Source organism: Falco cherrug, chromosome 5 (genome assembly GCF_023634085.1).
Source record: "Falco cherrug isolate bFalChe1 chromosome 5, bFalChe1.pri, whole genome shotgun sequence".
Classification (NCBI taxonomy): domain Eukaryota; kingdom Metazoa; phylum Chordata; class Aves; order Falconiformes; family Falconidae; genus Falco; species Falco cherrug.
In genome coordinates, this window is record NC_073701.1 from 12,955,238 (window position 1) to 12,968,742 (window position 13,505).

Consider the following 13,505-nt stretch of genomic DNA (forward strand, 5'->3'; position numbering starts at 1 on the left):
CACCTCTGCTGAGCGTGCACACTGTTAGTTATCATGGACCAGCTGATACTTAGCAGCACAATTTAGTTAAATGTACGAGCTCTGTTTGCAGAGTATCTAAATCAGTTTGCCTTCTTTCAAGTTTCACACGGGAGACCTCCAGGAACTTGGGCACTTAGGCATTTTTTTTTGTTTTAACCATAAACAAATTACACCCTGGGCATCTTTCTCCATGGACTGCATGGTGAAAAAACACGAGGTTCTGGAGGGTTGTCCCTGACTGACAGAGGAGCAGCAACTAAATAATCTACCATTATTAGGCCAGTAGAGACCATCTTTAACAGGACAACAGAGACTACAGGTCAGACACTACTTGATAACTCGGTGTCATGAATTTGGAGTATAGTAGAGCTCATTTGCAGGATATTGCAAGCCTATGAAACTGGTGAAAACCCAAGAAGAGGCAATGCTAGAAAATGCTATTAAAAGAAGCTTCTCCACTGTGAAAAGAGGCACCTCCACAGAAGGCTGATGAGGACAATACAGGAAGTTGCATCCTCCAGGAAGGTCAAAACTGTTGCATGTATTTTCACGAAGGATGGAGGAACGCAGACAACTTGTACGTGAATGGTTGTTTTCTAAGTGTAAATCACTTGTTTGAGGGAAATCTTCTCCATGAAGACTAAATCACTTCCTTGGCTGTCAGAAGGCCTCCAAAGGAGCAGTCACATGGGGGGACTCTCTACAGGGCGTGTTGGGTAGTGAGTGACGGCAAGAAAGCACATGGATGTTGCTGAGGCCAAGCAAGTTTGTAAGTGTGGGAGATTCAACAGGGGAGTTGAGTCAGGGCTGGTACCTAAATTGTTTGGGCATGCTGCAATTTCCTGCCTTTTGGCTAAAATAAGCTTACTTAGAAAACAACTATGTCTCCATAGCACAAGGAAACATCATTTCCCCCTAACACACACACGTACTTTTTTTTTAAAGTGAACTCAGATGGTTGGACTTTGTACAGTCTGAAGGTAAAGGGACTTAGCTATGGAGAGAGCTGGGACTGAGAGGCTTTAAGGAGATGTGGTATCAAACAACCTAGTCCAAGAGGGAAGGTGGTGAATGGCTCCCAGCAATGTGGAAGGGCTCCTAAAAGCTGGCCTTTCCATATCCCACCATTTTTTCAGCTGTACTACTGGACAAGACTGAACTACATAATTAGCTGGGAATTAGGGCAAACCGTACCTTCGAATGGAATGGCATGGCTACAAATTTCTTCCTCCAGTTAATGTTTCTAAAGGGATTTTTATAGTTATGCACAACGTAGTCATAAGGTGTACAGTACTTAGCTGGCTCTCAAAATGTCCCCCACAAGCACTGCCCTACATGTGCAAGAGGCAGCAGTTTCACATTCCTGCTAATAACATCCATGTACTGAACAGCCCCAAGGCTGGCAGGGCTAGAGTAAAGCCTTGGGTGTTGCCACCCCACTCAGTCTCCTGGCTACCACTTGGCTGCCAGGGTTGACACTAGGCATGAAAGAAACAGGCAGCTGCACAGCTCTGGAGAGGGTGGGGGAGAGGGGACAGAGCAGTTGGGGTCTGAGGAGTAGGAAGAAATCTCTCCCATAAACACCAGCTGCTGGCTTTAAACTCCACTGATCGCAGTAAGCTTGTGTCTTTGCTCTAGTTTTAACCTCACCTTTCACATGGCAGCAAGTGCCCAAACCTCAGCCACTCCTCCTTGGCATGGTAAACCAATTTCTCCTCTCTGGCTGAAAAGCTCTGTTTACTGCCCACACTGACAGCACTGCTTTGGTAATGTTAAAAAAAAGGGGAGCCTGTAATATTGTGACAGTCATATAGACACTGTATGACTGGAAGCATGTATTATAGATTCTTCATTTCAAATATCATTTAGGACAATAGGCACAGTCTTCTGAATATACATGTAAAGAACACTGGCATATAAATACTTCCTAATGACTATATGATAGTAATACACACATCCCTTAGAATTTATATACCATCTCAGAATGATCTATGAATTTAATGTTATGGATCTTAGGTTTCTTGTATTTTGACACTTGTCCAGCCATTATGAATGACTTCTCTAGTATCGTTTGGCCACGGTGGTCTTGATGTTGCACTAGTGGGAGGTCTTGTATCTGCTTCCTTACACTCAATAATGCTGTTAACAGTACAGGCTTATACATGCTAATGACATCTTTTGTTCAGGATATAACATTCCCCTGCACTGCAATATTTCCTAAAGCACACACTGCACCTCAGACCCCTGTTGTTTCAGTGAGGCCCACGGCGCAGAAGCAGAGCTGGCTCTCTTCATGTATCAAACACCAAAATGCTGTCTTAACCACAGAAACGTTTTGCGAGACCCACCCACATCTTGCACTGAAGATCATTATATAAAATGCATTTGGTCTGGCTGATGACTGACTTGGAAGCTAACATGGCTTCACAGAGGAAGAGATCATGCCAAAGTAACGTTGTCACACTCCCTCTGACATCAGCTGAGGCCTTACCCCTTGCTGAGTAGGTTAGCCTAAAATTTCTCCAGCATGATATCATTTGACTTAAATGGTTCTGTGATTTCTACCAGCTGAAGAGTTCTCCCAAGCTTAGGCCCCTTTCTTTTACAAGGTGATTTGTGCTTCAGCTGCATTTGTTCACAGTGAAGCAAGCAATGGCTGTTCACAACTGAGGCTGATGAAGGGAGCTTTTCTAGGAGCCCTCTCTACTCTGGTTTCTGTATTCACACATGAAGTGTGGTTAGAATAGATAATATGGTGATGCTTACGGTATCAAAATGATGAACTGGTAAAATTCAGCTGGCCATAGCTGCTGCAAGAAGAAGGTCCCGATCTCCCTTCCATTGCATCCTCCCTTCATCCTGCCGCTTACGTTGTGCTGGCTCTGTTATATTTCTCCATAAGCCAAATTAAATCACTTAAACAGAAGAACAGAAACCACCAGCCAGCTTTCTGCTATTTGAGAGCCAAATCTGTGTAGAGGAAGAGCTAGTGAATGCTAAAGCCATCACAAAGAAGGTGGCAAGACTATACTGGCAGAGCAGGTGAAGACAAGGAGGAAGGAGGGAGAGGCTAGAAGGTCCTGTGGACCTTTAGCCTGCTGTCTGTGATCATTGCCCTTGTTGGAGAAGGTCATTAAGTCTCTAAGAAGACAACACTATTTTGGGGCATCTGGATTTGTTTAAACTGTAGGCAGAACCAAGAAATTACAAAGGTTAATGGCTGTTGTACAGAAAATAAAAAAGACTGGGAGAGAACTCCTAAGTCCTGACTTGGTTTAGACTTGTCAGGGAGATGAGCTCTAATTGCATTTTAACCACATCCTAAACTGTGCAATGGGCAGAACTTTCTGGACAAGTCAAATGGACCTTCGGACTATCTAACTTGTGAATGAAGTTCATCAGGCTGGCTGATACTGTAATGTGTTTCAGAAGTATGTTTAGAACTACTCAGTTAACTTGCTGTCATCACACAAATGGACATGGAGGAAAAATAAATCTGGTGCAAAGGAGAGGAAAGACGTTACTGGACCTTATCACATCAGCTCCTGCATTCTTGCTGAAAACCTTTCCCATGGCAAAAAATGAATTGGGAAACCAACAGACAGCACACTGAGAAAGACAGACATGCTACAGTAGAATTACTGCTGTGTTGAGACGCAATCCAGCCTCAGTATCTATCTAATTCCATGACATACTTATTTTAGCAGACAAAACTACAAGAAAAAAGTAACTAAGTCTCACGATTAAGGAGTTAAATGGCTCTGAGGACTGTGGGAGCACTGATCCTGAGATGGAGCAGTCCTGCTCATCCCTCTATGGTAATCCACATCCAGGTTACTGAGAGAAAAGAGATTTCTTTCCATGAATGTTGGCTGCTGTTGGAAGCAGGATGGTAAGCTGAATGTTTCTTGTGGAGAAACCTTTTGACAGACAACTATTTGTTCAGCTCAGCAAATTCAGGCTGGGCCTGAGTAAAAAGGTTGCCCGATCACATTATACAACAGTTGTATGTTGCTTCTTTCTTGTACACAAACACCAGTGGGAGATCAGGCAGAAGGACAGCAGAAACCTGAGACTGTCACGCTGTAAACAGTTGTTCTGTGAGGTTGTAGAAGTAACACAGCAAGATGAGGCCAAGATCTGTCTTTGGCAATAAAAAGTTGTATAGGGAAGGAGGATCCAAAAGGTTAATATTCCTCATGTGGTTGTAGAAAAGAGCACTTAAATTACAAAGAATATGTAATGGATGGGCCAGAGACAGTTCGACAGATAAAGACTTTGCAAGCTGAAGTCTGTTCTATTAAAAAATGACTTTTATTTCCTCCTGTCTTGTTCCCCTGCTCCATCCCCCCATCCCCACCAAACGGACTATTTCCGATATTGGTTTCAAGTGTTGTTTTTTTCCTGCTCCACCATAATGGCAGACAGCACTCTTCCATTTATCTTGCTAAAGAAATCTGCCTCTGATCCTCCTGTGGCTTTTCCTCCCCTTTCTTGATCATGAAGGGTAATGACTAGGAAAAGGGAAATAAATTCAACCTCCGCCTGTTCATGTGTGCATCCTACAACCACCTCACAACCATGCAGGCATCAGAAAACTGGCCAAACACTTTAATTATGGGAATTGAAGAATAAAGGATGAAGCTTTATCTTCTGACTTGTACTTCAGAGAACTGGGCAAAAGCAGGAGTGACTTAACTACAGCAAAGGCATTCCCAACAAGAGTAATAATTTTTGACCCCACAAGGTGAGAATCTCCAGAATCTTCTGACATTAGCTCAGTTCACCCTCAGGTTTAGACTTCTAGGGTTTTTTTGAGAGCAGAAAATAATTGTCTGTAGCAGACTGCTGCCCAAGAACCTCACTTCTGTGCTCCACCAGAAAGCCTAGAATGCTCTGAGAGGTGTGAGCATGGCTGGAGGATGTGGCTTCTGGTGCGTTCCCAGGAAATTCCCCCTGAAGAGACTTCATAAACCGTAAACTTGTGACTTCTGATAGGTCCCCTGCAGGAAACTGAAATGTGACCTCCCCTTCTTGGGGTTAAATCTCCACATTTAGCTATAGCCAAACTCTGTCCTTCCGTTCCCTCAGCCGAGATGGAAAACAGTACTCTTAGCAGTTTAAAGGTAATTTGAATTAACACAAAGTGATGCAAGCTTTTGTATGCCATTTCTAAGTGATTAGCATTAAAGCCAGACTTAAATAGGCCTGTCTCCGAAGAGAGTGATGTGCAGTGTCAACACTGTCGACATTACAGTGTTATTTTCCTCGTTTAACTAAACAGGTTCAAAGTGATGCAAGTTTGCTTTGTAGAAGAAAATCTGAATTGCTGACACAACTAGCCTGAAGAAAGCGTGCAATATACAGGGAAAATAAGGGCAAGTTTTCATTAAAAGGCAAGTTTTTTTAAAAAGTGTTTAACATCCTGCTGACCCCAATGGAGGCAGAGGGTGTTCTGAACCCATTTATGACATCTGTCTAGCCATGGCATGTAGATGCTGCAGGACAGTAATGAGAAGGATGAAATCTAAATGACTGAGCTTTCCTCTGGCTTGGTCAGTCTTGCCTTCTGAGTGGACCTGAACAAGCCCCAACCACAATTTCTGCTCCTGTAACTGTGCAGTAAGGATGGAGGCAGCTATAAAGCAAGACACTTCACAGAAAATCTGCAACCACCTATCCAAGCTATTGCCATTCAGCTATTGCTTAAGTGTCATTAGTTAAATTGGCAGGGAAGGCACACTTTCATGCTGAAATTAATTGTTAATGCTGTGTTAAGATGACTCTCAAGGTTATAATGAAAACTTCTGTGAATATGAAGTCTAGGAGCTTGACTCTCATCCATACTTTAGACTCTTTATAATAGTCTGGCTTTCCACAAGGGGCTTGAAATAAATGTGGCAATGTACTGCAAATGTAAAAGTGTACATGGCTGCAAGGGCATTAAACAAGGCCAGTGACATTATCATTGCCATATCCAAATGGGAGTGACAGGCCATGCCTACACCAAGTTTCTCAGGCTGTTTCAAGGCTCCAATCTGTCTGTATGAGCTGCTGCCCTATAGAAAGGAGGGTCTGCTGCCTGAAAAGCAGGTGCTGAACCCCCACCACTTACAACTGACCATGCTGAAGTGAACCACTGTTTCGGTTTCCACAGCCTGCCAGGCTATAACTTGTAACTGTTCAGCTGCTGACACTGTCTTGCCACAGTTGCCCCCAAAGTCTGTGCATACAACAAAAGCTAAGCCTCTGCAGCTTAGTTTGCCAGCACTCATCCTCCCCAAAGGAGGATACAGCAATCATTTTCAGTTTAGAGAAGAATTCACCACAGTGAAGCTTGTGGTGATTTTGCTTTGGAAAGGGGAATAGTAATGAATGAAACAGTGATGCACATCACTGGAAGGATAGTATGCTTGAGGGCTGGTGCACACAGAGAACCTGACTGGTGTAGGCTCTTGCCAATATCAAGTGCCACAGCAGGTCTGTGGGACATTCCTGTCCACATAAGTGAATTTCTTTAAGAAGGTTTCTAATTACAAAGCAGTATCGTCATTCTGGAATAGTCACTCAACAACCACCAAATGACAATATAAGGGAATTAAGTTCAAGCCTTTTTACTACTAACACTCATGCTCACTGCCTTATGCATGTAGAGAATTCACAACCAACAACAACAAAAAAGACCAGACTGATGTGGGTTCAGGAATCTGAGATATTGCCCTAGTAGGCCACAGTTGGGCAGATTTTGTTTTTGCTTGGAGGATGTGACTGCAACATTGAAACAGAAGTGGCTGTATCACAGAAACATTATGACTAGCTTTAAATGCTGCAACAGACCAAAGCAGCAGCAGATAGCTCAGTGTAAATTATATACCCAGCCTCTCCAGTTTACAGCTAGCTTGGGATGCTGTCATGGTGAGACATCCAGTGAAGAAAAACCCCATGGAAATACCAGGCTGACCAGTAATGCAAGATATTGGTTGCTCCAATTTTAAATTGGATAATACATTTTTTAACAAAGTGGAACAGGTAAATGTAAGGCATTATAACATAACAAGAGGTGTTATTAGTCACTAAAATCTGGAAGTAAATTTAACCTACAATTTTGAGTGAGGGGCTGGTCAGATGGTGTCTACTGATACACTGTACTGCATTATTTTCTATGCAGTATAGCTCTCTCTTTCCAACACCTTTCACCTTTGTGTGCTGGCCTTTCTTTAAATTTACCTTGCCTGTTTGGACAGTAAGCTCTTTGGGGCAGGGACTATAGCACAATAGAGCCTATAGATACTACTGTATTTCAAACACTAAAAATTAAATGGAACAGGAAGCTGCATCCCCTGCAACAGAATAGAACAGGACTATTTCAGTTGGAAGGGACCCACAACGATCACTAGTCCAACTGCCTGACCACTTCAGGGCTGACCAAAAGTTAAAGCACATTATTAAGGGCATTTCCAAATGCCTGTTCTAGTGTTTGACCACCCTCTTGGTAAAGAATGTCTAGATGAAACCTTCCCTGGTGCAGCTTTGAACCATTCCCATGCACCTTGTCACTGGATCCCAGGGAGAAGAGATCAGCACCTCCCTCCCCACTCCCCCTCCCCAGGAAGCTGTAGAGAGCAGTAAGGTCACCCCTCAGCCTCCTTTTCTCCAAACCAACCAAACCCAAGGTTCTTAACTGCTCCTCACAAGACATTCCTTCCAGCCCTTTCACCAGCTGTGTTGCCCTCCTCTGGACGCATTCAAGGACCTTCACATCCTTCTTAAACCATGAGGCCCAGAACTACACACAGTACTCAAGGCGAGGCCTTGCTGAACACAGCAGGATAATCACCTTTTTTGACCAGCTGGTTATGCTGGTTTGATGCCCCCCAGATGTGGTTTGCCCTCTTGGCTGCCAGGGCACACTGCTGGCTCACTCATGTTGAGCCTGTGTCAACCAGCACCCCCAGGTCCCCAGGTCCCTTTCTGCAGGGCTGCTCTCCAGCTACTCCTCTCCCAGCTCACATCTGTGCCCAGCATTACTCTGTCCTAGGTGCAGAATCCGGCATTTTGACTTGTTAAATTTCATTCCACTAATCATAGCCTAGTGCTTCAAACTATCTAGATCCCTCTGCAAGGTGTCTTGTCCCCAAAGAGAGGCACCAGCATCTCCCAGTTTGGTATCATCAGCAAACTTGCTAATGGTGCATTCAACTCCTGCATCCAGATAGTTGATAAGTGTATTGAACAGCACTGGCCCTAGAACTGAGGCCTGAGGAACACTGCTGGTGACCGGCCTCCAGCCAAATGTAGCCCCATTCACTACAGCCCTTTGAGCTCTGCCCTTCAGCCAGTTCTTCAGCCAGCACACTGTGAACTTGCTCATCCCACAGCTGGACAACTTCTCCAGAGGGATGCTGTGAGGGACAGTACCAAAAACCTTACTAAAATCCACAAAAACTACATCCCCTGCCTTCCCTTCACCCACTAGGCAGGTGACCTTATCATAGAAGGATATCAAATTCATTAAACAGGACTTTCCTTTTGTGAACCCATGTTGACTGTGCTTGATGATTGCATTATTCTTTGAATGCCTTTCAATAGTACGCAGCATCATCTTCTCCATATTTTTTTCCAGCCCTTCTGTGAGGGCTAACAGTATCAGCTGCTGCAAAACTTTTAACTTCTAAGTTGTGCATAGTTGTTAGTTTTTACTGCCTTTACTATATAGGCATAACTGTTCTTTGCGTCCTTTCCCATCCCTTCTCCCTCTCTCCCTCCCACCCAGCATATGCCATTGCATAGTAACTATGTCTGTTTTGTACAGAAAGGAAAATAAACTAATGTGGTATAACTGCACTTGCACATAGGATTTTGCTGGTGTATCAGTTAAAAAGGTCATCCTACACAGCCGTAAATGTCTCACTGACACATCTGGAGCAAACGTGGGTACTGGGGCTCTGGCACTAGCAGATAAATTGGGGAGATACTGCTGACCAAGGTGCTATGGTTTGAAGTTTGGTGTCTTGTGATGTTTAAGTTCTAAATGTCTGCTGTTACAAATATAATAGCTCAATCAGCTGAGTTTTTATCCTCCTTTAAAAGAAGCTTTCCAGCTCAACCCCGAAGTAAAGAAAAAGTATCGGTTGATTTGCACTTCTTTCAAGCATTCTGTGAAAAATTCACTTAGCTAATTCCTCCTGTCTTTTCCCTTCCCATGCAAGTTTATGAGAAGTGATTAAGTTTTTAAAACAAAGGGTGAAGAGAAACCCTGATCCTGTTCCTACTCCAACCTCTCTCCCCACACAAAACAACCCAACTCAACTACTCTGAGTTGTCCTTAGAGAGCTCCCCATGCTCAGACTTAGCCCATAGCCTACATCCATCCTAAGTGCTCTTTTGTAGATTTCAGTAGCATGTGAGTCATTCATAGCTGATGCGCTCTTAGCAGAGGACTGCCTTTTCAGTTTTGGCCATCAGACTGTTTTTATTGAGAAGTCACTTGTTAAGTGTCTTGCTACAAATCTGCGGGGTTCATGCTATGCCCCTGTACCCTCTGGATGTGTGGCACACCGAGAGGCTGAGACAAGTCAGAAGCAAAGCTGGAGGTAGATCTCTTTCATGACTTTGGGAGGGTAGGAATCTTGCTTGTCCTCATTCCAACAGCAGACAATAGTTTTATGGGCCAAACCGATACAGTAGTAGACAATGTGCCTCTGAACAGTTTAAACATTACCTAGCTTTGCCTCAGACTTATGAAGGGGAGGAAACAAATCTGGCAGCTCATAAAGTCAGATACAGCCCAGTTGCTGAGGTAACCCAGCTGATAAGAACAGCATACCAGTAGACAACAACAGGCACAAGACTCACCTGCCTTTAGATTTCGCCCCCACCAAATGCAGAGCAGAATCAAAAGCAATAGGCAGGGCGGAGCTCTGTGGAAGAATAGCAACACTCATCCTTTCAAGCTGCTTGTATGAATGGGTAGGTCTGCCCCAGACACGTACAGAGTGAACCTGGAGCTTAATGGGTTTTATTGGGTCTCAACTCCGACAGGACAGGGAGCCCCTGGGGGGAATCCAGCTGCACCTCCCACTGCTCTGCGACACTCTGCCTTTCACTCCCAGGCAGTCTTCTGGTTAGTATCTGTACTGGACAACGCTTGGGTAAAGGGACAGTTTTATCTGTATCCCAAAGTTTCAGTGCCAGCATTTGCTGTGGATTAGTGATCAACCCTTTCAGTCTCAGAGAGCTACTACAGAAGAAGACACTGCGAGCTGGAAATTCCAGGAACCTGCTCAGCAATCTACTTCCCCTCACGAGAAACATCCAGAATTGTACTACTGAGTTTTAAATGACTGAATCAAAAGTGAGGTAAATACCAGCATGTAATGAGATTAATTAATTTGGATGTTTCTAAGCCAACCTCTATGTGATAAAAGTTAGGACAAAACCAACCCTGTTGTAGTCCCGTAACTGCCTCTTGCAGGGATTCCTGTGTCTTCCTTTAGGCCACTGACAGGTTTCTGATGAGATCTAATATGTCAGTTCCCATTTTCCTGCATGCTAACAAGCTGCGGTGGACATGGATATCTGAAAAAAAGGACATTTTTGACACCTAAATAAAGGTTTGTGGTGAAAAACTGCCTTGGCTGAAGTCAACAGCAGAGCTTCCAAGGAAAGCTGTGGGGACAGAACTTCAGGATGGCTGCAGGGAGGGTTACTGGTGGCTGTGGTTCCACCAGGGCTGCAGTGCATGCCTCAACCATGACATGCTACAAATGCCCGCCAATGCAATAACCCCTGCCTCTCCTTGTACCCTGGGGAAGTACCTCTTATGAGATATCAAGGTCTTAAAATGTTCGATAACAAAACCCTCCCAGTCAGAGGTGCGGGGGACTGGACTTTCCATTCTGCAGAGCTAACTTCAGGTGTCTCTCTTGATCGAAACTGCAACTGCATTAAAAAAAAAAAAAAAAAGAAAGAAAAAGTGTATTTTTTCTCCCCACAGAGTGAAACCCTTGGAGGCTATCTGGGGGGAACAAAGATGGCCTATTTTAAAAATTCAGAGCTAAAAGTAAGCCAGATAGACTGCCTGTTTGCTACAGCCCAAGTTAGGAGCTGACTACCAACACTGTTACTGCTTTGAATTAGCAGTTCCAGCGGGGAAAATGGTCCATTACACCACTCTGCTCAACTCCCTTTCTCAGGTATTTTTAATATTTTTTAAGTGCTGTCGGAGCTAGATGACTATTGATGCTTGAGTTAGCTTTACCCTTGCCTGGTGTATTTACAGGGCATGCAGGTCTGCCTTTGGATCATCCCAACATAATGACCTCTAGTTCTAACAAAGTTATAGAAGAGACTCGTGCATATTGTATTGAGAAGATAGCTAAACATATTTTTAAAAATCAGCTCTAGCACTGCAGAATAATATATGGGACCTTAATGAGTAACATAAAGAGACTTTATGCCTCTTCATTTGCTAGAGAAGTGTAAAATGGCCTTAGAGGAAAAGAGTAAGACCTTCAACCTGAAATTCTTTGCTGTAAAAGGGAAAGTGCTTTACCAGTAAAATTAATATTTTGTGAAATGATATTACACAAAAAGGTAGGAAAGATTAGTCAGCCGGTGAGTACAGGTCATTATTTTGTCTGACAGGAAGTCCAGAGCTCTATTGATCCACCTCCTGAAAACAAAGTGTTTGTGGATAGCAGCAACATCACTGCAGAAACATTGTTTTCTTTCCCAGCACCAAGTAATTGCATGCTGCATTTAAAAGCAGACTCTATCTACAAGTAAACAGGTTTATGAGGCTGTAAGGTACCTGAAGTCCCGGAAGAACTCCTCTTACAATTTAAAATATCTGAGCTGGGAATAGAACATGTTTTGGAGCTCAGCCCAATGTTTTAGTCAGCAGCCCATGGGTCTTCCCTGGTAGCTGGCTCCTGAACACTATCTCCCCTGAAAATCACCTGCATGCAAATGGTTAAGCCAGTAGAAAGTCAAGGCTCTCTTCTCACCAGTGTAAACAGATAAGTACTTAGCTCTGGCACTGGGCTATTGGTAAATCTTTTCATTACTCAACTCGTCAGCCTTCCTCATCCATAAAATGGAAATAATGCCAGCGATCTGTAAAAATATTTTTTTAACAATAAATCTGTACTGATGTATATTTGCAGTTCAAGAACCAAGTGTTGTAATTTTCATAGTCTCTTTCAAATTAAAGTGGCAAGCCATGGTTGGACAAAAGCCTCCACGTTAACTATAGTACTGTCAGTGAAGACAAGGACACTCAGGTGGAAAACAGATTTATGCTGACATAAGAAAGAGATGGTCTTAAAATGAAATCACTTAATGGCAACAGCTCTAAATCGAAGACTGTGAGATGGGTGGGAAGCAGGTAGAAAGGTACGTACTTTCTCTCTAGGGGGTCTAAGTATGCTGCCATTGAATTCAATAGCACTGATGAAGTTGACTTCAGGCATGAGTCATGGACTGTCTACATTTTTGGTAGTAATCTGGGTTTTGTCACGTTTAAATTGGCTGTGAGCTCTTTATAGGGTCCAGCTACAGTTCAGGAGCCACTACAACCAACCAGAATAGCACTAGTTTATGCCTGTACAGCAAGTGAGGCTTGTTGGCATTTACAATTAGAGGACATGGGGCACTGATGGAAGTACACTGGCAAACTTATCAGTAGAAATTAAGATGCTAGCAACCACCAACTATGTAATCCCCTGACCTTTTGCCACAGAACACTGCCCTGATCTGAACTGAATTCTTAAGTACACTTCAGGTCTTTTTGGCATGAAATAATTCACCAGCTCCTGAAGACATGCCGATGGCTCTAAGCAAAGCCACCAGAGTGCAAGTGAAAGTGGCTAAGCATGGAAATACAGCCTTGTGTGTAACAGTTTAAACTCCTACACATATTTGCTGGGGTGGGGGGCAGGGAGGGGAGCGAGTGGCTGCATGGTACTTAGTTGTCAGCTGGGGTTAAACCACAACATAGGCCCAAATATCCATGGGCTTGGGCTCTGTTGCCACGCAAACAACATAGGGATGGAAAAGACGTGAGAGTACTGATTACAGGGCTGATGTCACTGGGCCCAGTGCACAACATGCAGAAACCAAAGATTCCCAATTATGTAAGAAAACTCCTGGGTTTAAAATAAAAAATTGTACCACCACCTGCTCCCCATATTTTTTCTTATATTCTTTTCAGTCTTTATGCTTAGAGAATGTTTCCTTCTGAAAAAAAAAAAAAATTAACACCCCCCCCCGATCCCCAATAGTACTTTATGGAAAAGAAATCTCCCAGTGATGCAACCATGATAAAACATTAAGTGTATTTCTTAATTCGCTCAGAATAGTGTGGGTAATAAAAATCAAAAGGAAAGAGACAAATGTCGGCCAGAAAAAAATGTCAAAAGATTAATTTCTGTAACCCATCTCTCTATTACATGAATGGATCATGACCCTCATGCTCGATGATT

At 43.5% G+C, this 13,505-nt stretch overlaps 1 protein-coding gene across 6 annotated transcripts in view; it reads right to left on the reverse strand.

The window, feature by feature from the left end:
• ETV6 (ETS variant transcription factor 6) overlaps nt 1-13,505 on the reverse strand; it is a 140,015-nt gene that overhangs the window by 10,873 nt on the left and 115,637 nt on the right. The window lies entirely within an intron of this gene.